Source organism: Aulonocara sp. 'chitande type north' Nkhata Bay, linkage group LG17 (genome assembly GCF_057382095.1).
Source record: "Aulonocara sp. 'chitande type north' Nkhata Bay isolate Kocher_YH1m ecotype deep benthic linkage group LG17, A_spYH_male_GT1.1, whole genome shotgun sequence".
Classification (NCBI taxonomy): domain Eukaryota; kingdom Metazoa; phylum Chordata; class Actinopteri; order Cichliformes; family Cichlidae; genus Aulonocara; species Aulonocara sp. 'chitande type north' Nkhata Bay.
In genome coordinates this window covers 35,353,467-35,377,800 of record NC_141360.1, presented here as the reverse complement: position 1 = coordinate 35,377,800, position 24,334 = coordinate 35,353,467, and the positions used below count along the sequence as shown (strand labels likewise).

The following is a 24,334-nucleotide window of genomic DNA, read 5'->3' as shown; positions in this document are numbered from 1 at the left end:
GAAGCGAAAATAAGAGAACAAGGTCAAGTAACAGTAAGTACTTGCAAAACAAATGCTCTCTAACAACCAAGTTAGTTAGAGAGCCTGAGTACCACCACAAGGATGACAACAATCTGGCAAAGAGTTGAGGTTTCAGCAGGCCTTTTATCCAGAGGAGTGACGAGTAAATGGGAAGCAGGTGTGCAGGCTGGATCAGAAAGTAGGGCAGGTCTGCTCAAAAAGGTGGAACATCAGGCAAACTTGTTTCATCACTTGAAGCAAAAACAGACCAATGATTACAGGCTATGATTGCATATGAAGGGGAGATACTATCGATTCAATAGTGTGTGCACTCGCTAGTATATTCTATGGAAAGAGCAATCAGAAGTAAAGTTCCTGGGCTTCAAGCAAAAAAAGTCTTAACTCAACATACAACATGTATATTTTTCAGTTTCAATTTTATTATGTGACAATATTGTGGAGGTTCCTGAAGAGTTACAAACTAAGTTAAGTTACTGTTACTGGTAAGCAGTTGTATACTTTCACTTACATTTTCCAGGGAAAAAAATACCCAGGAAATGTTTGTGCTTACATTTGAAGTACATTGTGTCACTGCTACTACTCTGAGGCAGTGTGTGGCAATAGATTCAGACTTCAAATTAGGTAGTCAGCAATCAATGATAGCAGCTTGTCTACATTGTCAGAAATATCATCTTTGCAAATTTCCTTGAAATATAACAATTTCATTTTGAGGAACATCGCCCATTGTGAGCAGATATTATAAATTGGTTTAATATCTTTATGTATTGGTAGGATAACACATGTCTGTTTGCCTACTGCGGTATTAGTGCCACATCCTCTTCTTAACGCTTCAGTAGACTGTAAAACGTCTGGATAAAAAAAAACAACACCAACAGCCAATTCGGGGATTAGGATATGCTCCTGTTGTTGAGATCCCTGGGTCTTGATCTGTAGGTGTCGAGTTTTAAGACAATTGAGACAAGAATTACTGTTGTCTTTTTGTATGATTCATGTTTAAGTTTGCTCTTGGTTAGTTATGAGTTCGAATTGCTATTTAGTTTCATGTGTTTTATTTCTTTATTCCTTGCCTGTTTCCTCTATATATAATATTTTGTAATTTGATCTTTCTTTCTTTGTCTTTCTTTCTAGGTAATCATTTGGATTGATAATTTGTATGTATCTCTTTATTCTGTTACTTCTTGTTTTGTAAAATCATTACATTGTGTTTCTCCAGTCATTAGTTTTGTTCATTCCTTTTTCAGTTGTTTCATATTTAAATTGTAAGAATTTTCCTGCTGTGAAGTTCTCATTTCTGTGTTTGTTATGTTTTTCTTGTTTTAATTTTATAGCGAGTTGTCTCTTGTGTGTTGTTTAATTTCATGTCCTTCCCCCGCTTTGTCTTGATTATCGTCACCTGTTTCTTATCTCCCAGCTGTTTCCACTCTCTTTGTTAACCCTGAGCATGTCCTTGTATGAACAATCACATTTTTCATTTGTCATGTTGTATTGTGTATTGTTTTCCTTCCCTGTGCTTCCTGGATTTTGTTGCTTTTTCTTTCTACTCTGTGCTACGTCTGAGTTACTTTTCGAGGAGCCTCATGGGTCTATTTGAGAAACTGTACTGTTTGTTTGGTTAGATTAGGGTTTGTGCTTTTTATGAATGATAGTGCAAACACCATAAAACATAGATACCATAGCATAGTCATTTGCTTTGTTCAATTTCTTTCCTATATGTGCAGATACTACTTAGGTATCACATTTGTTTAAATCTTGATGTAGACACTAACTGCAGATCCTTGCAAGTACAAATTCTGAATACTAGTCAGGGGGTCGCAAAGTCAGTAGAAGGAATTACCTGGAGGGGGGAAAATAATACTATGATCTCCTCTAAGTTGAATGTTTGACACATTCACAGCAGATTTATAAACTGTGTTTTCACCGAGAGAGGTGGGGGAAAGGGTTGAAGTATGACTAAACATGCAGACACACTGAGCAGCCTCAAAGCTGCAGACAAAAACACTAATGAAGGAAGTCAGGTGGAAAATGTAAGCACAGTAGTGCTAATTGACCTGACAGACACCTCCAGTGTGTCTTGCTGGAAAAAACTGGTGGCTTGGCACTTTGCTCAGGCAAAGTGAGTGTGCCACTCTTTGCTTTCTGACAGTCTGAAGTTCCCTTCCATTTGCTCTTATTGTTCTCTTTGTTTTGTACATTCACACTCTCTAAATATCATTTCTCCCTTTCTATCGTTTACTCATCCATCCATCTGTCATTCAGTGTAGCCTCGGTTTTGTGAGCATACTCTCAGCTGTGAGTACACACACATACACACTAGCGATCGCGCATTGTTCCATTTCAGAGGTTACCACTCAGACCCACTCCCTGTAGTGCTGTCCCTAAAAAGCCTCCTCCATCAGCGTAACATAGTGCATGTAAGCGTTGGAGTGGATATCAATGTGTTGACCCTCTAAAGTGACAAAAACCACAGCAGCAACACATAAAAACATCAGCACTCTGAGCCACAGCAGAGCAAGCCTCCAGCACACCCCACAAATCCCAAAAGCACTAAAAACTAAGTAGCTGCTGATATCTTAAACGATTGGGACTTCAGTGCGCATTTTATAGATCATACCCAGAACATGCCTTTTGAAAACAGACTGTCACCTCAATTTTTGTTTTGGTCTTTATGATGAACATTAGAAGATTGTTCCTCTTAACAGTAACACTGAAGAACTGCATACTTCTGCGTTTGAATCAGATACCTCTCGGGGCACGGGGGCAATGAGCTAGCAGTAATTGGGTTTGATTTAATGCAGTAATGTATCCAACACAGCTGTCGTGCTAAACAAGCTTGTGCTTACAAGTGCCATCTATTTACCTCTGGCATGAATGTGTTATCTAATATGCGCTGCCTCTCTATTCAATTAAAATCTTTGAAGTGCCAGAGTTGTTCATTTTATTTAATTCCACATTATTAACTTCTAATAAATTCATAGATGAAGATTTAGTGTGTACAGCTACTTAATAAGGTGGCACTTTATTATATGTCCTCGGATTAAAGGTGCAATTCCCCTACAATGGAATTTCTATATATTTTATCTGATATTTAGATATAAGTACTTTTTCCTAGAAAGGGTTAGCGATACATACATTACAATAAGGGGATAATCAATCAAGATTTTTATTTGAAAGAATAAATAATTATACTGTAAGTCATTTTAAACAGCATGTAACCAAGTGAGTAAGTTGCCCTTACTTATCCTTCCTTACTATCCTTATCTTAAGTAAGCTTTACTTACTTTTTTGTGGCAACGAGTTTCCATAATTGTTTTAAGTTCTGGGAACCAATTAAATTTTACAGTGCCTATATTTTACAGGAAAGAAGACCAAAAACCATACTATTCATGATTTTAAGTAGGATGACATTTTCAGGTACATATATTAGTGGAAAAGTGGGGAGAAAGTCCACATCTTACTCTGTAAATAGGCTGCAGTTTTAGGGCATGTTGTGCATGTATTGTTCGTTATATTGGTGTGCGTCATGGATGTTTCACTAGTCAACTTTCCACTTATAATCCACTTATAAAAACGCTACAACAACATTTTTTGTCTCTCCTACTTAAAAGGAAAAATAAACACCAGGGTATCAGTGCAGGTGCAAGGTATGGTTGACACTGTTCACACTGTTGAACAATCGACCTGGATTTTCAAAGCCTCAAAAGTTTTTGTTGCGTTTTTCCACGAAAACTTTCAGTGTCTTTAATTCAAACCACTGACGGCCGTGGCTGTCTGCTAGTCACCAAAAGAGCTGCAAGAAAGATATTTCAGCGCACCACCTCTTTGAAATCAATCTTCACACTAGCGAAAGCCAACAACTGGTTGAAGAATACAAGCTTTTCCCTAGCAACCAGTGCTTTCCAATACAGTCACGGATCAGTGTCTGGGCCTGTGTGATTGGGGCTTTAACAATTTATTTGTAAGAGACAGTCAGCCACCTCCAAGCACCACTCGCCAACCAGCAACCAGTGGCTGTCAAATAGTTCCTAACTGGTTTCTAGGCCTCTGAATCTGGGGAAACTTTAATTAAACTACTTTGGTGCTAGTGTTTAATATGTTTAGCAAATGATAATCAGATTGATAAATTATTATTAAATTAAGGAAGGTTCTTCTGTGTAACCCCTACTGTAACGGAGGGAGGATTCGATCAGCATTAAACCAAAAACTGGAATTTTCTGAATTTTCATGAACTGTTAAACTGAAATACTGTTTATTTGAAACATCTAGTAAAGCACATCCAAGAAAACCTGTGCAAACTCCTAAAAGTCTATAGGTTTGTTATTTGATTCAGAAGATAAGAGTGCACATGATTTATCTAACAAAACACTAAACAAGCCTTGATAACACACATATCACCAGGGACTCTGTGATAAATAAAACACTTCTCATATTATATTAAACTTATCAAAATATACTCATCCACTGTTTTCTTTTAAGCATGTTCTCTATTTTAAAGGCAGTTCCCCCCTTTTCTAAATGTAGGCTATGCCTAAATTATTCAATTAATCACAGCCAGAAAATTCTAAAACTGTATGAAAAAAAAGAGCTCACAGGAGATATTCGATTACAGCAGACATGGAGCTGCTTGTCAACTAGAATAACTTCATCCTCAGTCACCCATTACCATTACGAAGTCAAAACCCATCTGTGTCTCTCCCTTGTGAGCTGCCATGCTAAAGAATACATGTCTCCAACCGTGAACTGTCATGTCAAGACAGATGCTAGCATTAGATGGAGAAATCAAGCTACATTTGAGCACACCGCCATATAAATAAGGGCATACACACTTACTGTCTTTATCTAATAACTGCAAACACATAAAAAAAGAAAAGAAAAACCCACAGAAGAAAAAGCTGCATCATGACCTAGTAATGTTTACAGGGAGCATCTGTTTGGTTACATATAACACAATTCATAGAAACACCCTAATGCCTTGCACATGCCGTGAGGCACCAACATACACATTAAACTGGAAATATAAACATAAATGCACAGATGGACACAAGCACACTCTGTGTATTTATCCAGTGACATTCAGTTGGGCAGCTTAAGCTGCAAATCAATCCATGAACTGAATTTTATTTTCATAGTTCATGTTTCAATTGGTCAGGTTCCCCAAAGCACAAACACTTTCCCATCTAACTCACAAAACAAGTGCATAAATCATGCAGTGACCTTTCTGTGTTGGAACAAGCAGAGGACATGCAGTAGCTTTAGTTGTCCCAGGGCATAACTTCTCACTGTGTGTGTGTGTGTGTGTGTGTGTGTGTGTGTGTGTGTGTGTGTGTGTGTGTGTGTGTGTGTGTGTGTGTGTGTGTGTGTGTGTTAAACAAACCTCAGACATTACTTTCAGGTCTTTGCATAAGGTTTCATCTATCTTTTTTTATTTCACTTAGAAGTCCCTGTTTGAACTTTAATTTTCTATTTAAAAACTGCTAAGCTCCCAAAATGCCAAAGAGCGGTGATAGGCACAGTGCCTCAGAATCAAAAGGGTAGTAATAATCCACGATGATTTGATTTAGCTTTCAAAACAGGAGTAGACGTTTGTAAAAGAAAGAAAGTACAAGTTTCTGTGCTACAACAGATTCAGATCTGATATGATAAATAGCTTGGAGCTAGTGTCAGTTTTGACTTCACAGAAGTCAGCTAACACTAATCTTTGTAAACAGATAAATGAAGAAAAACTTTAGGTATATACTTGTTGTCCATATACTTGTTTCTATAGGTGTGTTTGTACTTTGGTGAATACAGTCAGTCAGTATGGAGAGCAAATGAGAAAATGTATTATCAAAACCATCAGCTGACTATTCATTTCATTTTATATTAGCTTTTAAAACTGTATCTGCATTTGTGAAAAACGATCAAGAAAGAGGAAGTCTTGAAAGGGATAGTCATTTTCTGCTATCCCCAAAAGCTGAATCTGATGGGTTCACAGATTAAATATTCACTAATAAAATAAATTGCGTTATGAATACTGTGACTTATTTTCCTTTAGCTACTTTTATGCTAGGTTTTACAGTTAACAATCAAACCAGAATTGCTATTTGTGCCATAGCAGGGCTGCTTTTAAGGTGCATTTTATTTCAATATACTCTTTTTATGTGTATCTTTCATATTGTGAATTTTCTTTTACATAATTTAGAAATAGCCTCACACTAAGCAGTAAGGTTACTTTCTCCCCATGCATTCTTTACCCTTTTATCCTCCTGGCTTTTTACTATTTAAACTTGCAGTCTCGTCTAAAATCTGCCTATGATCACATGCTGAAAATTACTACTCAGCTACTACAACTACGAAACTCACCTTTACCATTACATCAATTAAAATAAATAAAAATCATTTTTCCTAAACCAGATTTAAACACATGAATATACAACACTGGGATGGGATTTGGACAGATGTGATGTTTGCAGTTATGTGCACTAAACTGAATTATGCAAAACCTTTTGCAGGTGACAGCAATCAAACGTTATCAAACAGTAGTTAAAGCTATATCGTCCCTTACTAGTCTTTACACTTGGTTGTGAACATGTGTTTTAGTGAGAAACTTTAAACACGTGCATATGTGGAATGTTCACCTTTACTGCGCTACTTTTACACTGCTTTTACTATTGTTGAAGTTGTATGCAACATATACAGTGGGGCAAAAAAGTATTTAGTCAGCGACCGATTGTGCAAGTTCCCCCACTTAAAATGATGACAGAGGTCAGTAATTTGCACCAGAGGTACACTTCAACTGTGAGAGACAGAATGTGAAAAAAAAATCCATGAATTCACATGGTAGGATTTGTAAAGAATTTATTCGTAAATCAGGGTGGAAAATAAGTATTTGGTCACCTCAAACAAGGAAAATCTCTGGCTCTCACAGACCTGTAACGTCTTCTGTAAGAAGCTTTTCTGTCCCCCACTCGTTACCTGTATGAATGGCACCTGTTTGAACTCATCATCTGTATAAAAGACACCTGTCCACAGCCTCAAACAGTCAGACTCCAAACTCCGCCATGGCCAAGACCAAAGAGCTTTCGAAGGACACCAGGAAAAGTATTGTAGACCTGCACCAGACTGGGAGGAGTGAATCTACAATAGGCAAGCAGCTTGGTGTGAAAAAATCAACTGTGGGAGCAATCATCAGAAAATGGAAGACATACAAGACCACTGATAATCTCCCTCGATCTGGGGCTCCACGCAAGATCTCATCCCGTGGGGTCAAAATGATCATGAGAACGGTGAGCAAAGATCCCAGAACCACACGGGGGGACCTGGTGAATGACCTGCAGAGAGCTGGGACCAAAGTAACAAAGGTCACCATCAGTAACACACTACAACGGCAGGGAATCAAATCCCTCAGTGCCAGACGTGTTCCGCTGCTGAAGCCAGTGCATGTCCAGGCCCGTCTGAAGTTTGCCAGAGAGCACATGGATGATACAGCAGAGGATTGGGAGAATGTCATGTGGTCAGATGAAACCAAAGTAGAACTTTTTGGTATAAACTCAACTCGTCGTGTTTGGAGGAAGAAGAATACTGAGTTGCATCCCAAGAACACCATACCTACTGTGATGCATGGGGGTGGAAACATCATGCTATGGGGCTGTTTTTCTGCCAAGGGGACAGGACGACTGATCCGTGTTAAGGACAGAATGAATGGGGCCATGTATCGTCAGATTTTGAGCCAAAACCTCCTTCCATCAGTGAGAACTTTGAAGATGAAACGAGGCTGGGTCTTCCAACATGACAATGATCCAAAACACACCGCCCGGGCAACAAAGGAGTGGCTCCGTAAGAAGCATTTGAAAGTCCTGGAGTGGCCTAGCCAGTCTCCAGACCTCAACCCCATAGAAAATCTGTGGCGGGAGTTGAAAGTCCGTGTTGCTCGGCGACAGCCCCAAAACATCACTGCTCTCGAGAAGATCTGCATGGAGGAATGGGCCAAAATACCAGCTACTGTGTGTGCAAACCTGGTAAAGACCTATAGTAAACGTTTGACCTCTGTTATTGCCAACAAAGGTTATGTTACAAAGTATTGAGTTGTATTTTTGTTATTGACCAAATACTTATTTTCCACCCTGATTTACGAATAAATTCTTTACAAATCCTACCATGTGGATTCATGGATTTTTTTTTCACATTCTGTCTCTCACAGTTGAAGTGTACCTCTGGTGCAAATTACTGACCTCTGTCATCATTTTAGGTGGGGGAACTTGCACAATCGGTGGCTGACTAAATACTTTTTTGCCCCACTATAGTTCTACCATGCACCCACCCAGCCGCCATTTCATCTTAACTTTGATGCAAATCCAGAACGCTCTTCATTATCTGTGCAATCATTTTATTAAAACCTTTGAGAAATCAAGTGTTGAAGACAATGCTGCACAATCAAAGTAAAAGGCTGACGTAACAGGAGAGCCACTGTTCACAGACAACGCAACGATGGAAATAGCTAATTCTCCCTTGCTGATTATGTAAATACCACTAGATCCCAATCTCAAAACACCATTAATCATGTCCGTATGGTGTGACTCAGTGTTATTTCAATTTCCTTGTGAAGGGCTCATTTGAGAAGCAAAGCTAATCAATTGTGTCTCATTATTGTGGCATAGATCTATGTCTGTGACACTGTACACTCAACATATATTGACAAAAGACTGATACTTTAACAATTCAGTGCGCCGGGAGAACATCAACAGTCTGGAATGTCACTGTGCTAATTTGACTAATGTCACTGCCACTGATAATGTTTTTTTGTTTTTTGTTTTTTAAACCTTAATATTGATTCAATTAGTAACATGTTCATGCTTAGTAAACAATGTTTAGCATGGTGCAATGAGCACTGTCACATCATGGTGTGAAGATTGTGCATTTGAAAACGGCAGAAGTCTTTGTGTGAGGAAAGCTTTGTGATGTACTGTCAGACAGTCCTGGATGTACTCAGCTTCCAACCAGATGCCCCACAGCTCGATTTGGATAAGTGGTTAAGAAAATGGCACGGTAATACCTGATATTAAACACAAGGTACAGCTTGAGCTGATGTGAATGCCATTCATTTTAATGGGATTTGGACATAAACCACAACATAAGTCAAATATAAGAGCTTCAAAGCTAAAGACTCGTAACAGACAAGCCATAAGGGTCTGGAAAAAAGAAGCCAATATAGGAGGGCAAAAAATTAAAGTTCCTCAAATGGCTCCTTAAAAAGTGAGTTCAGTTCCCATAAAAAACATAAAATTAAATGTTTATATACAAACAAACACAAAAAACAGTTCTGTCCTGTTTTGTTTTAAGGCTTAAATTTAGGAACTTTAAGAGGTGCTCAGATAAGGCAGCTGTAGCTGGTAATTTCACTTACACTAATTTTACTAGCAAGGACCCCACCCCAAATACGAAGGACAGATGTTTATTGATAGTGATGCAGCAAGCTAGGGCAGAGGCTAAAGTTTAGTAAAGGCCTCACTGAGGACAGCTCCTGGGCCTGGCAGATCTCCCTCATAGCTTCGAGAGAGAGGCTGACGACCAGAGAAAAAGAGGCAGGGAGGGTGGAGGATGGAAATGAAAACAAATAATTGTGTGGTGCTAATAGACACAACCATTTGGCACTGAGAGACACATGACCAGAAGGGGAGTGCTTGGACTGTGGTCCACCTCATGAAATTCAGATAATTTATTGGGAACTGATTCTCTAAACTAGAGTTTTTGACTGTATTTATGGTGTTTTTGAATTTTAAGGGCATTTGAACAGAATTATCTGACAGCTACTTTGAATAGCAGTCCACTATGGCAGAGGTTTGTGCTAAAGTCTTGTTAAATGAAACTGCAGAACTTAGTCTGCTACTAATTAACAGGTATTTGTACCTGTATGTTCCATTCGTGCATTTCATAGAGTTATGCCATTTGCTAAACAAACTTTCTAGCATCAGTTGAAAACTTAACATCCCGCCCTCAGGTCTAAATATATGCTCATGTCCATTTTATTACTTATACCTTGCTACTACCATTTTAGACCCCCTTGCTTTAAGAACTGCCTTTATTTTTCATGGCATAGATCCAATAATTTGATTGAAGCATTCCACAGAGATTTTGGTTCACGCTAACGTGAAAGCAACCGGCAAGTTGCTGCATATTAGCTGGTTGTACATTCATGATGCAAATCTCCCATTCTGCCACATCCCAAAGGTGCTCTATTGGATTAAGATCAGGTGACTGTGGAGATTTTTACGATATGGTGTAATGGCAGCCATCAGAAGATGGGTACACTGTAGTAATAAAGGGATGGATATGATAAACAACAATATTCAAGTAGGCTGTGATGTCTAAACAATGCCCATTTGGCATTAAGGGGCCTGAAGTGTGCCAAGAAAATATCCTGCACACCACTACACCATCATGAGCCTGAACCATTGATACAATACAGGATGGAGCTATCCTTTCATGTTGTTTACACCAAATTCTCACCCTCTTTTTCCTCTTACTTTTTCCCATATTTGTACATCCATTAACAAACCATTAATAGGTCAAAATCACTTTTGCGCGCCAGGATTTCTGTTCTCCGTTTTATAGCATCACAGCTCCATGTTGTTCATCTACCATCACTGTGATGCTAGATGAATGAGCTTACGCTTGTGCACAGAATAATCATCTGTCGGCACATTAATGACCTTGATGTTACCTGCTATTATTTCCAATTAAGGAAGCCTATTTTTCCTAACATTGTTGCTGTCTCCAAACACTCACCCTTGTATACATACATGTATGTGAAGCACATAAATCATCGCGGTAACTGCGAGAACTGGCTCTTGAAATTAGTCAAGGAAATAAACAGCACGTGGCACCAATACTAATGAGACTTTCACCTCTCACTTGTGCTGGTATTTTAATTATAAATTGTTGTGCAGCATGCTTTTAATGACTTGGTTTTAATAGAAAGCACAAATTAATTGTGTACATCTTGCTGCCATGCCACACTGAAATAGTCTCGGGAATTGGAATAATGAAGAATCAATGGAGCAACATATTGGATGTAAATGTTCATCAATACAGCAGTAACCGAGGAACAGGCTTGCTGCTTATGGATTCACGTCACAGCCAAGTGGATGGTGGCCAGGATTTTTCTTTTTTAATTATTTAATATGTGTGTGTACAGCTACTTAGAAATATGTGACCGTGAGCCCTTTAAAAATTCATAACGTCTTCAATCGGATTTTTTTTTTTTTTATCTCTGATGCATAATAAATGATACACATTATAATAAAGTTAGTGACCCATGGGCCAGTGGGGGGGGAGAGAAAAACACAGGCTTTTCAAATGTCTCTGTACAAAATATGTTACTAAAAAAAAGTGCAGTGTGTAGCTTCAAAGTCACTAAGAGTGCAGTGTCTAGACACGGGCTGAGTGAGGCTCAAATTATTTGCATTTTCTGTCACTCAGCCCGGCAGGAGACACATTTGGGGCTTGTCTGCCAGACATGTCTAACCCAGCTCCTGGGCTCCAATTGCTTTGCGTCCACTATCTCTTGTGAGGGACAGCGATCCCATATTTGAATTAACATGCAATTCACTTTGAATTGGCTTCTATGAAAATAACATCAGAGCTGAAGATGGGAGAGACAGACTAATTTAAAAGCAGCCCGGGAACAAAAAAGAAATTGGTGACACTCATGGAGGGAACATGAGCTGGAGTGGACGTGGAGAGGCGAGGAGAAGAAAGGAGCCGGGGTCCTTTGAAAAACATGCGGCCGGTGGGAGGAGATACATCTCTGTGGTGTGTAACCATATTAAAATGGTGTAAAAACAGCAAAGGCTCCTGCGCTTATCAAGATGAGCTACCCCTGGTCCACATTTCTCCCATCCAACAGACTGTGACAGATCGTATTAGTGAGTGTCTGCTGCCTCTCATTTCACACTAGAACCTGTGCAGCGATTGGATTTTTGTGTAGTTTGGAGTCAGGAAGTGGTCAGACAGCGAAACAGTGGGGAAGCCTGTAACGGCGTCGCCGGTGCTTTTTGGATATGTGATCTGACAGCCGTAAAAGAAAGAAGTGCATTTGTGTTTCTGCGTGTCACGCGGGGTTGTGCGCACGAGTTCAGGATGCGACAGCGTGTGCACTTAACTCACGGGCATATCATCATGGCTCCTGTTTGTGACAAGGTGTTTGCTGCTCACAGCTACAGCTGCAGGGGCACGAGGCATGATGGGAGCTGGCTGACAAACGGTGGGTAACCGAGAATTTGCAGCAGCCACTCGTATCAGCGTGCAGTCAGAGGCCGTGGTCCAATCGGATGCCTTCAAGCAGGGGAGTAACTTTTTATTTTCACCTTTCACAGCACCCGTCACTGAAAAACTGTCGGTGAAGTTGTTGCTACAGCGGAGATCTAAATGGCTGAGCTGTCAGTCAAGCTGAAGAGCCACTTTCACACATGTGACAAGCTCTCTTTGAATTGCTTTAGACGTTCTTCTGTGGTGATAAAAAAGACATATGGTATGCTTGGATAAAAAAAAAAAAAGAAAAAAAAATATATAATTTTTTTTATTTATTTACTGGTACCTCCAGAAAATAGGTGACATCACACAAATTACTCAGTGTGAAAAGCTACACCTGAGGCGTAAGTGTGACTAAAGAGACCAAAGCTGAAAGCGGATCCCGGTCGCTACCTAAACTTCGTTTGTATTTTTAGACGGCTCTACATTAGAGTGAGCGCTTTGTCAAGACAAATAAATCAGACATAAAAAGGTTAAAGTTAGCAACCATATATTTTTGACAAGGAGTTGTCCTGAAATAAAGGTTGTGGTTTGCCGATGTGTTTGTAATCCTGTTTCATGCTCTCCTGGAGAGGATTCGCACCATCATCCCCAGGCATGACAATCCCACCTACAGGAGTATATCAGCAACCTCCGCAACACCAGTATGACTGATGTGTTTATGCATTCTCTTATCATATTTACCCCTTGGTATCCTCCATGCAGTCTACTCAACATTTACAGGAAATGATTCACAAACCATCAAGAACAGCCTTATTTGAAGTGTGGGGGCAGCTCTGCTGCTGCAACATTTTTCTTCATACAGCAGCATAATAACTATAAAGCTTCACACAGAGTGTGAGGAAATAACAATAATCTAGTTTGACGAATGTGTGGTACAGTTCTGGACAGTCGACTTACTTCTACAGTGGGTCTATATGCCCAAGAGGAGGCGGGGGGAGAGACGAGAATTCAATTACACCTACACTCTCCCTTTGCGGTGAAATCAAGAAATAAATGGCAGTGTGGTAGTCATCCCTTTACCTCATGATAAGTGTGACTTGCCTTGCCACGTGATAGTCCCAAAATGTACAGCGGAGAGGTCAGCCTTCGGGAAGAGACACAATGATTTAGGAGATAACAGTGACTGCAAAGGTGATGCTCTTTCTCTCTGTGCATGATGCATGCTGTTGCTCAGAAAAGAGAGAAAGATAGAAAGAATAGGAGATTGAGGTAGGAAGAGAGAGAAAAAAAAAGCTGTTTATTGATACTGCTGGAAACTGTCCCCCTGGCCAGCTCTGACAAAAATGGATGATTTTTATTAAGAGCCTTGGCTTCGTATCTTCCATCTCATATATCTCTCCTAACAGAGGAAGGCCATCTTTGTACCAGTCGCAGAATGGGAGAGCCACACTGCTCTTATTTTGAGAGTGGAGGGTGGATTAGGGGGGTGGGAGTGGAGCTGTGGTTTTAAAGGTGAAGGAAAAAATCAAAGATAAATAAAGTAAAAAGACATTTTCTTATATTCAGACTGAAATGTGAAGTAGTGAAGTATATGACACAGCACATGCTAACGTACGCCTCAAGGTCGTATCCTTTCCAAAAAAGCGTGCAACCTTGACGTGGATGGTTGCCATGGCAGTGGCAAAGTGGCATTTGAGAGACATGCTGTCAGCTTGCTGACCTACAGCACATATCCTAAACATGTCCATATATGTTTTACACTTTTTTTTTCACTAAAACGTTGTTAGTGAGGACCACATAGCAGACTGAAGCTACCTGGCCAGTTTGGCTAAAGCTGAGCTCTTTGTGAAGTGCACTGTAGTGTTGTCATGTAAAGGGTAACAGTGCTAGTCAAAAGGGCTAGTGATAGTTATAGCAAATAGTTACAGCTCCAGCTTTTACAACATGTAAGTATTAGTGTTTCATGCAAACCTAGCAACGTGCTAACGTTAGCCGTTTAACTATTAGCAAATACCCTCTTGAGCGTTAGGTCATGTTTGAGGTAGCGGCTAGGAGCAATGGCTAATAGCCATTGATTTGCAAGCTAAACAGCAAACTCTTATGATGAAATATGATCAACCTATCTCTAATGATTGGCTATGTACCACAGGCCTTCAAGCTAGCTGTAGTTAAACCTTTACTCAAAAAGCCATCTCTAGACCCAGCAGTCTTAGCTAATTATAGGCCAATCTCCAACCTTCCTTTCATATCAAAAATCCTTGAAAGAGTAGTTGTCAAACAGCTAACAGATCATCTGCAGAGGAATGGCTTATTTGAAGAGTTTCAGTCAGGTTTCAGAGCTCATCACAGCACAGAAACAGCTTTAGTGAAGGTTACAAATGATCTTCTTATGGCCTCTGACAGTGGACTCATCTCTGTGCTTGTCCTGCTAGACCTTAGTGCAGCATTCGATACTGTCGACCATAATATCCTATTAGAGTGATTAGAACATGCTGTAGGTATTACAGGTACTGCACTGCAGTGGTTTGTATCATATCTATCTAATAGACTCCAATTTGTTCATGTAAATAGAGAGTCCTCTTCACACACTGAGGTTAATTATAGAGTTCCACAGGGTTCAGTGCTAGGACCAATTCTGTTTACATTATACATGCTTCCCTTAGGCAGTATCATTAGAAGACATAGCATACATTTTCACTGCTATGCAGATGACACCCAGCTCTATCTATCCATGAAGCCAGATAACACACACCAATTAGTTAAACTGCAGGAATGTCTTAAAGACATAAAGACCTGGATGGCCGCTAACTTTCTGCTTCTTAATTCAGATCAAACTGAGGTTATTGTACTCGGCCCTGAAAAGCCTAGAAATATGGTATCTAACCAGATTCTTACTCTGGATGGCATTACCTTGGCCTCCAGTAACGCTGTGAGGAACCTTGGAGTCATTTCTGACCAGGACATGTCCTTCAATGCACATATTAAACAAATATGTAAGACTGCATTCTTCCATTTGCGCAACATCTCTAAAATTAGAAATATCCTGTCTCAGAGTGGCGCTGAAAAACTAGTTCATGCATTTATTACTTCCAGGCTGGACTACTGTAATTCATTATTATCAGGATGTCCAAAAAACTCACTGAAAAGCCTTCAGCTAATCCAAAATGCTGCAGCAAGAGTACTGACAGGGACTAGAAAGAGAGAGCATATTTCTCCTGTTTTGGCTTCCCTTCATTGGCTTCCTGTTAAATCCAGAATTGAATTCAAAATCCTGCTCCTCACATACAAGGTCTTAAATAATCAGGCCCCATCTTATCTTAATGACCTTGTAGTACCATATCACCCTATTAGAGCACTTCGCTCTCAGTCTGCAGCCCTACTTGTTGTTCCTAGAGTATTTAAAAGTAGAATGGGAGGGAGAGCCTTCAGTTTTCAGGCCCCTCTTCTGTGGAACCAGCTTCCAGTTTGGATTCGGGAGACAGACACTATCTCTACTTTCAAGATTAGGCTTAAAACTTTCCTTTTTGCTAAAGCATATAGTTAGGGCTGGACCTCCCTTAGTTATGCTGCAATAGACATAGGCTGCCGGGGGATTCCCATGATGCATTGAGTTTTTCCTTTCCAGTCACCTTTCTCACTCACTATGTATTAACAGACCTCTCTGCATTGAATCATATCTGTTATTAACTTCTGTCTCTCTTCCACAGCATGTCTTTTATCCTGTCTTCCTTCTCTCACCCCAACTGGTCGCAGCAGATGGCCACCCCTCCCTGAGCCTGGTTCTGCCGGAGGTTTCTTCCTGTTAAAAGGGAGTTTTTCCTTCCCACTGTTGCCAAAGTGCTTGCTCATAGGGGGTCATATGATTGTTGGGTTTTTCTCTGTATCTATGAAGCGCCTTGAGGCGACTTATGTTGTGATTTGGCGCTATATAAATAAAATTGAATTGAATTATGTTAATAGACTGATAATTTATGTAACACAATTATTGTTGTCTAAAAAGTGTTTTTCTTAAATCCAGAAACTGAAGCAGTAAAAACGTACTCGCTATATTTGATAAGCAATGAAAATATGGTGCCACGTCAACAGAAGTACAGCAATACCTCAGACAACCTTGCACCACCTAAGTGAATTTTGAAATAACTTGTCATATCTGTATACTCAGTGTTGGGACTAACGCGTTATTAAGTAACGTGTTACAGTAACTACGTTATTATTGTGGTAACGAGCACGGTAACTAGTTATTATGCCAAAATCAGGAACGTGTTAGTCGTTACTGGGATTTAGATAGGGTCGTTACTCGTTACTTCGTGTGGTGGCTATCGCGGAGCTTCCACAGATTCAGTAACATTAGCAAGTGGTGGAGGCCAGCATGTGGATGAAGGAAAAGGGACGCAGAAGGAAAAGAGACCCGAGGCGGCCGCCGGTCCAAGTGTGAACTGAACTTCAGGTAAGAAGTTATGACCTGCAGTCTCTCTGGGTCAGATATAAACCAAGCTTAGGTGGAGTTTATTTTCGTTATTCTGACTTTTTCCGTACTGCGTGCTAGCTAGCATGACGGAGTTTCTATACAGCTGGGTGGGTGCTATGAAGTTAATGATGTTGAACTTTATTTTGTTCATAAGTTATTAGAGTTGCCAACTGTCCCGTCTGGTATTCAGAAAAAATATTACGCGTTTCTTATTGAGGTGAAAAGGAACAGTTTGTCCCGTAATTCAGCTACAATGAAAAAGGCACAAAGCTGGAGTTATTCTGTGTTTACGCTGCACAGCTGCCTCTTCTTCTCTCATTCTCCCCCCCTCCCTCTCCCGTTTCTACTTCAATCATGAAAACTGATCAATGATCAGCTAATCGGCTCTCTTGTTTGTTTATCGCTCACTTTGCGCCGAAAGAGGAAACCAGCGGATGTCGCGATAAACAACAGCAGCATGTTTAAGCTTGATCAGCTGTTGTTAGAATTTATTTAATATTAATTTCTAGTATCAGCTGATGTTTGCTGGAGCCACAGCTTCAAAAAAGCTGCTGGTCATGATATGGTTTGGTTATCTGGTGAGAGGGAAACATGTATATGAAACCAGGAGATGTCCTTACTGGATCATCAGAGCTGAACAGGTGATGGAGAAACAGGTTTACCTTTTAGGTGACATGAATGAGTTGAAGGGAAGTTATGAACTGTTTCTGAGAGACAAATAACCCCAGGATCCTTTTTTAGGTAGCTGACAGCTGGTAACTGTGCAGGTGTGGATCTAGCAAAGTGTTGCCAGGGGGGCATGTAGGGCATTAACAGGGAAAGGGGGGCACAAAGAAATACTTTTCTTTCTTATTCTCATTTAAAATGTCTAGCTTTTAAAAAATAATTATCTGAATCTTACAACAAACGATTGATAGATTGATCCATATATACCATCAAAACAGTGAACATCACTGTCACAACAGTGTTTGTTTTCATTCAAAGGCTTTATGATTTTTCCTATAATGGTGGGCCGGTCTCTAGTCAAAATGCCTGGGCCAATTTTCTGTCCCAGTCCAGCTCTGTATGCAGCTCATCTGCAGTCTGGTGTTACCTACATCTTCCTATTCAGAAGGCAGAATTTCCGAGTTCTGAGTACAATCGAAAGCACCACGACTGCAGTTTTTGTGTTGGATGTAAAAGGTGCACATGACGCTGTGACGTAGGCTAGAATCATGGCAGCAGTCAATGACGGTCCAGGCGTGGGATTTCTCTCGTGGAAATATGCACATTATCTTTTCCTTTCTATTGGTAGGTGGCACAGTGCACTTGTGGCAAGTAAGCAAGCTAGAAGACTGGCAAAGTTATGGAAGCAACACATTAACAAGAGAATTCTGAGTAAAACCAAAGTTACTTTCCCTAGTAACTAGTTACTTTGAAAGTAACGAGTAACTTGAAGTAACTGAGTTACTTTTGAGAGAAGTAACTAGTAATGTAACTAAGTTACTATTTTAAAGTAACTTACCCAACACTGTGTATACTACAGCTATGGTCAGACAACCTAAAAATACCATTGTTATTAATGTTTTTGCTTATATTATTATTATTATTATTATTATTATTATTAATATATATTATTATTATTATTATTATTATTTATATTATTATTATTATTATTATTATTATTAAATGCCTCCTGATTTTTTTTTCTTTTTTTGCCTGTGTATCAAAGATGTTATTGGGCTGATGGGGTCAGCTGTATATCCTGAGTCAATGCAGAAAGACATAGAGTATTAAGCAAACCAATGCCAAAGTTTAATTTAGAATAGCAGTTTTTGGACTATGGGGAGAAGGACCAATGTGGAAACCCATGCAGTCACCAGGAGAACCTGCAAAGTCCTCAAAGACTGAGGCCCTAGCTGACAAAGCACTTCAAAACAAAAATGTTCTTGCGGTGGGGGGACAGGGTGAATCTATGCACCACTGTGTCTTTCCAGATCAAAAGCAACAATTTAACAATTGCTACTTGGTACTAAACGCCAGACCCAATAGTTTTCACTAAAGACATACATCTTTAAAAATAGACCACAAGTATAATGTATGGTTGAACTTTTATAAACTCACAATCATTTCAGTTGGTCATTGTAGTTTTAGCACAAGCTACTCAAACATGAGCACTGAAAACACTATGCACATTAAAATGATTGCTAATGTTAAACAGTTTTGCTCTTGTCTATTTTCTTAATGCATCTTCTTTCTTTCAAATAATGCAATTAGCAAATATCAGTGTACAAGTAATTAATCAGAGTCACGAACTATGCTTTCAAATTTTTCTAACCCGTTTCTACAGTTTTTCTGCTATCAGGTGTCTCTTAAAGGATTTCAAGATTGACTGTGTAGAGCACAGTCAAAGGCTGTTTTCTATTACTTTTCATTCTCTGCTCAAAGCGCCAGTATGTCTAAGTGTTATAGCAACAATTTTGCCTGCCACAATATACTCACATAAACGTCAGCAGTCTACCAAACCAAGCATCACAACCCTAAATCGTTCACACTCACAGCCTGTAACCTGTGACCCCCCCATACCCACCTAACCCCCGCTACACTCCCTTAATCCTTCACTGAAAAAAATATGTTGTTGGATTTACTTAATTCAATGGTGGACATTTGTTGCACACAGATGTTTTGCTTTGGCAGCAACTTAAACAATTGAGTTAAATTAACACAATTTATTCATGTTCAATAAACTTGTGCAATTTGTGTTGATAAAATGTGACTTAAACATGTTTTGATGAAGTAATTTGAGCTCTTGGAATATTTTAATCCTTCACAATTTTCTCACGTTATCCCAACACGATTCAATAACTTTTACCCAATACTACTTGGTCACTTAAATACTACATGTTATCTTCAAATTACATTTTGCTATTATATTCTAGTATCAAATACACAATTTTCAAATGGAGGCCTTATAACAGATTGTATTGTTCTCTTCCAAGATGGTTGCTGGCATCCACCAGTAACCTTTCAAAACAAAATGTCTAATTTCACTGCAGTAGGTAAAGAATTAAACTGACATTACTCCTCTACTGAATCTATATAAATCAACAGTTAAATAATGTCAGTTCTTCCGTGTTCTCTGGAATCAATCACAGCAAAGAAATTGGACTGTTTCTTTTGAAAAATGTTGGGAAAGAACAAATCAAAACATTCTATTTAAGGCCTCTAACGTCAAGATTCAGTTAAACAACAATTATGACTAAACAATTTGAGGTAATGTTAGTTTCCATTAACATTAAATTAGGTTACTGAATTGGCAAACACCTTCCTATTAACACTACCCATTTTACCCCAATAACTAAAGAAATTAGCACTTGCAGGTCAAAACCTTTATTCAAGAGACGCAAAAATAACATTGATACAGTGACTGTCAAAAATTACAGCACTGATCATACTGTGACATCTTGGTTCAAAACAGCACACTTAGAAATATTCAACGTTCTTTACTTCAACTGAATGAAACTGAAAATACCATTTCACACGACCCAAATCGGATATTTAGACTGTATAACTGTTCACGCTACATCTCTTCACTAGTAAAAGAAAGAAAAAATACAAAGAGAAATTTAAAAATGCTGCCAAACAGACAAACAGAACTTGTACAGAGCAAAAGGAAAAACAAACAACAACAAAAAACGGCTCGTCCTCATGGCAGTTGCAGAGTATATAAAAATGAACCCTGCGATCCGTTCCTGGAATTGAGCTTCAAAAATGCAGCAGAACAAGTGTGAGATTTAAATGTCCTCTCACCTAGAGCTGGTCACCTCACATGCATAACAGTGAGCTTCGTTGCAGGAGCAGTTTTGTCTTAGTTGTGAGCTTTTCTTGAGAGCTGAGTTGCATCCAACTCCATTACCACCCATTGAATCACCTCAAAAGTGTAGCAGAGTTGTGATGGGTAACTCATGTTGAAGGAATAAAAAAGGTCCAAACAGCATGGCTACTGCAAAGGTCACGTTATCCAGATCTTGAAGAACAACATCAGAAAAGTCATTGCCTGGCGCATCTCTGGAGACAGATGTTCATTGTGGTTTTCTCAATCTGTGCAGTGGCCTCAGTCAAGTCCTGGTTAAACACAAAACATTTCTTTAAGATTCCTTTTTAAACTCATCTCTTTTGAATCTACCAGTTCTAATGTTAGAGTAATTTAAACCAATGCAAGCAACATAGTAAATAGCTATAGCCAAAGAGTGGCCTGCCATGCTGCCATTCATGGTCTAACAGAGTTTCTAAGAGAGGGTGAAAAACATAATAATTTCAAATGCTTTACATTAGTTTTTGTTAGAAAGACACCGGCCCATCAGAAATCCAGGTTATGTCACTCAGAAGATGTTAGAATTTAGACTTTCAGCCCCACAATTTGGTTAGCTGTTGGTCATTTTTTCAAACAAAAGCTAATATAAATATTGGTGGGATTTTCCTTTGTTCATTAGAATGACAAATTTAAAGTTTTTTCACACTGATGTGACCCCTACTAAGGGGTGGGGGTGGGGCCTCAAGGGCCGGCGGCCGAGTTCACTACCAGGCCTCATGTGAACTTCAAATTATTAAAGAGGACTACTGGTCCTAACCAGTCCAATGAGGATCAAGTGGATAACTAAATGCATTTTTAAATGTTGCAAAGCCACAATCTACTCATAAAACACTCACCATGAACTCCTGCACCAAGATGTTGCAATTGTCTTTCACACAGATGCGGAGCACTTTGATGAGGGACTCCGAGCATTAATGTCATCCTTGACTATTATAACAAAGAAAACAGAGATTTGTGAACTTTTCAGTAGCACAGAAGAAAATGATCCCAGACAAAAACTCTTGACTTTTTAAACCAGTCAACATGCAACACCAGCATCTACAAAGCAATATCAAAAGTTCCTGTTTGACATCAACTTTATGGATATATAGTTTCCAGAACATTTATTTTTAAAAAAAGATAATTTTTTCTCAGTGGGCCAGTAAATGCATGACGAAAATTATGGCATCCTTTTAGTGGAATCATTACTCACAGGTAATAGTTGACTGTTTCAATGGATGTAGCATAAAAATCTTTTACTGACCTAATGCAATACATATACACTTTGTAGTTAAATAATTTTAAAGTTCTTACTGTCATTATGGCAGCTACATCCTTTAGCTTTGTGCCCTGTTCCCCGATCACTTTGCAAACACTTTCAGCAGACTGTCAGAGAAAAACTCAGCTCCGTCAGAAACCTTGACTGTAAAGGCATGGTTGGGATGCACTGGAATGCTGCATTTTATCTGAAATGACATAAAATTATTTTGAAATAACAGCAGGCACTGTGCTTGGTTAATCAGTAATGTTTTGTTGAATAAAAACTGTGTTTCCAGATCTTATGGGATTAAAAAAAAATCCAAAGATGTTTGTTTCTGATTTGCAACCCAACAACCCACAAGTTACAACCTCATTTCAGTTCAAGTGTGCATTAATGCGAGTCCAGTAATCACCTTTCTGGCAATACATACAGGTATAAGTTAAACCTATGGCAGATTTTGTGTAAATAATCATTCTGTACATTCGATAATCTTTAATCCTACAACTGTTTACAACTTGCATAGTTCCCATTTCTGTATAGCTGTATATCCCAGATTCTGTAAAGTTATTTATTTCATATTCTGTATAGTTTTTCATATTTATATCCTGTTCATATCCTGTACATAGCTTGTACTCACTACAGCCTGTACATACTTATAGTTATAGAATATTCACAACATACTTCATACCGTGTACATTATAACATACCATAATAGACCCATTTCTGTAATATACTCACATATCTATATTATTGCTAATATATATTGTAATATATCTATATCACTAAAGCACTTCTGGATGGATGCAAACTGCATTTCGTTGCCCTGTACCTGTGCATGTGCAATGACAATAAAGTTGAATTCTATTCTATTCTATTCTATTTTGGATCTCTCAGTTGTATTAATAGGGTGAGTATGCATGCACCTAATAATTATAAAAAACCTATTATAATTAAGTTACAGAAACGAAAATAGAATATACTTTCTTACCATAACACCTTGAACCCACAATCCATCAGCTGACTCCTGGTGAAATGCAGAATAGAGGTCATCTCTCAATGTGCAGCAAAAAAAACAAAAACAAAAACAAAAGGACAGCAGGTGAGGGCAGGAGGGGTAGGGATGTAAGCTAGCATAATGCCGCTGATGATATTAGCTAAAGCTGTTCAATGTCCAAAATCTCACTAACACCACGGTGCAGTAAATACACAATGTAACTGAAGAGTCAGTTGACAAATCTATTCACACAGAAAACCAAATTATGTTACGAGTGCCTCGTAATTAGGTTTAATGTGATATTACGGCTCTTGTGCCAAAGACAAATTCAAATGAAAAAGCGCCAATTCTTTGAAAACAGATAAAACAGCAAATAAGCTAACGGCTCTTTTTTAGCATGTTACATGGCGACACTCTAGACGTTTAACTACATTTGGCTGAAATATGGTAAAAATGAATTCAAAAAATCAAGACATACCAAAAACGTAGAGTTGGCTGCTCGACTTGACTGAGATGGATGCCTTTTTTAAACCACGATCCAAAGCCCGCGAGATGAAATCACGCGTGGTTTCACGAGATTTAACGTTGCTATCTTATTGACTTACTTCACCTGAACATGATATGAACAATTTAATACACCCTTTCTGCATATCATGTAGTTTTTACACTATATAGTTACATTTAACTTTAAAACATGAGGCAATTGTGTTAAATGCATGCAAGATGCTTACATAAATCCAAGAGATGGCCAGTCCCTTTTTTTCAGTGTTGGGGAGTTTTTCTATGCTACATGCTCCTCCACATCTTAGTGACAGGCCCCATAAACCACCACCGAACAAGATAGGTCCACTGCTTTGCTCAGTGGAAGGCCTGTGGGATTGCCATCGGAGAACGAGCAAGGGTACGAGTCAGGTCTTGTGTAGATCAATAATGTACTCTTCTCCACCATCACACCATCTGTCACCTCCATTTCTGAGAAAACAGCAGAATAAATAGCAGAGCCTGGATTTGTTGCTTCCAATGATGGATAATGGATGATAACGTCGCCTTGGCAACTATTCTGCAGTGTACACAGGGTATAAGTGTCTCCAATACACCCTATGCTTACTTTAAGCCTGGCTGTCTATTCCTTTATTGGTAGACTGTCGCTGTAAACACCCCTCTATAGGTCACGCTGACAATAGAGTAAACACATTGCATGATAAAAGTCATACACAGTATATCACCGCTGCTGCTACTGTTAAAGTAAGAGTTCATTTGCAAATAGAAATGCAAAATTAATATCTCGGGAATCGAGTGGATAAACATGAGCTGCATGAATCAACCCATCTCTCTGTCCACCATCTGCCAACCAGGTGATATTCAGTGTGCACGCCAATAAGCATTTCATGTGCTTTTAGAAGGCAGCAGGCATCTGAGACCTTGACTTTTAAAAGAGAAAGACGGGGGGAAATCACATCTATATTTTCAGTCTTGCCTAACAGGTAACAGTCCTGGCTTCCTGTCTTTTTGAGTGACGTTTCCTGATTG

The 24,334-nt window shown here is 39.1% G+C and overlaps 1 long non-coding RNA gene across 3 annotated transcripts; it reads right to left on the bottom strand.

Annotated features, from left to right (window-relative positions):
- Nucleotides 1-20,254: 20,254 nt before the first annotated feature.
- Nucleotides 20,255-23,572, bottom strand: LOC147310470 (uncharacterized). 3 transcript variants are annotated; one of them, XR_015125806.1, is made up of 5 exons: nucleotides 23,536-23,572; nucleotides 23,283-23,414; nucleotides 21,864-22,834; nucleotides 21,407-21,497; nucleotides 20,255-20,821 (listed from the first exon to the last, which is right to left on the bottom strand). It is a non-coding gene; the product is annotated as an uncharacterized LOC147310470 (long non-coding RNA). The 3 variants fall into 3 exon arrangements; XR_015125805.1 differs by lacking the exon at nucleotides 23,536-23,572 and having other exon boundaries at nucleotides 23,283-23,529; XR_015125804.1 differs by lacking the exons at nucleotides 23,283-23,414; nucleotides 23,536-23,572 and having other exon boundaries at nucleotides 21,864-22,015; nucleotides 22,799-23,100.
- Nucleotides 23,573-24,334: the final 762 nt, after the last annotated feature.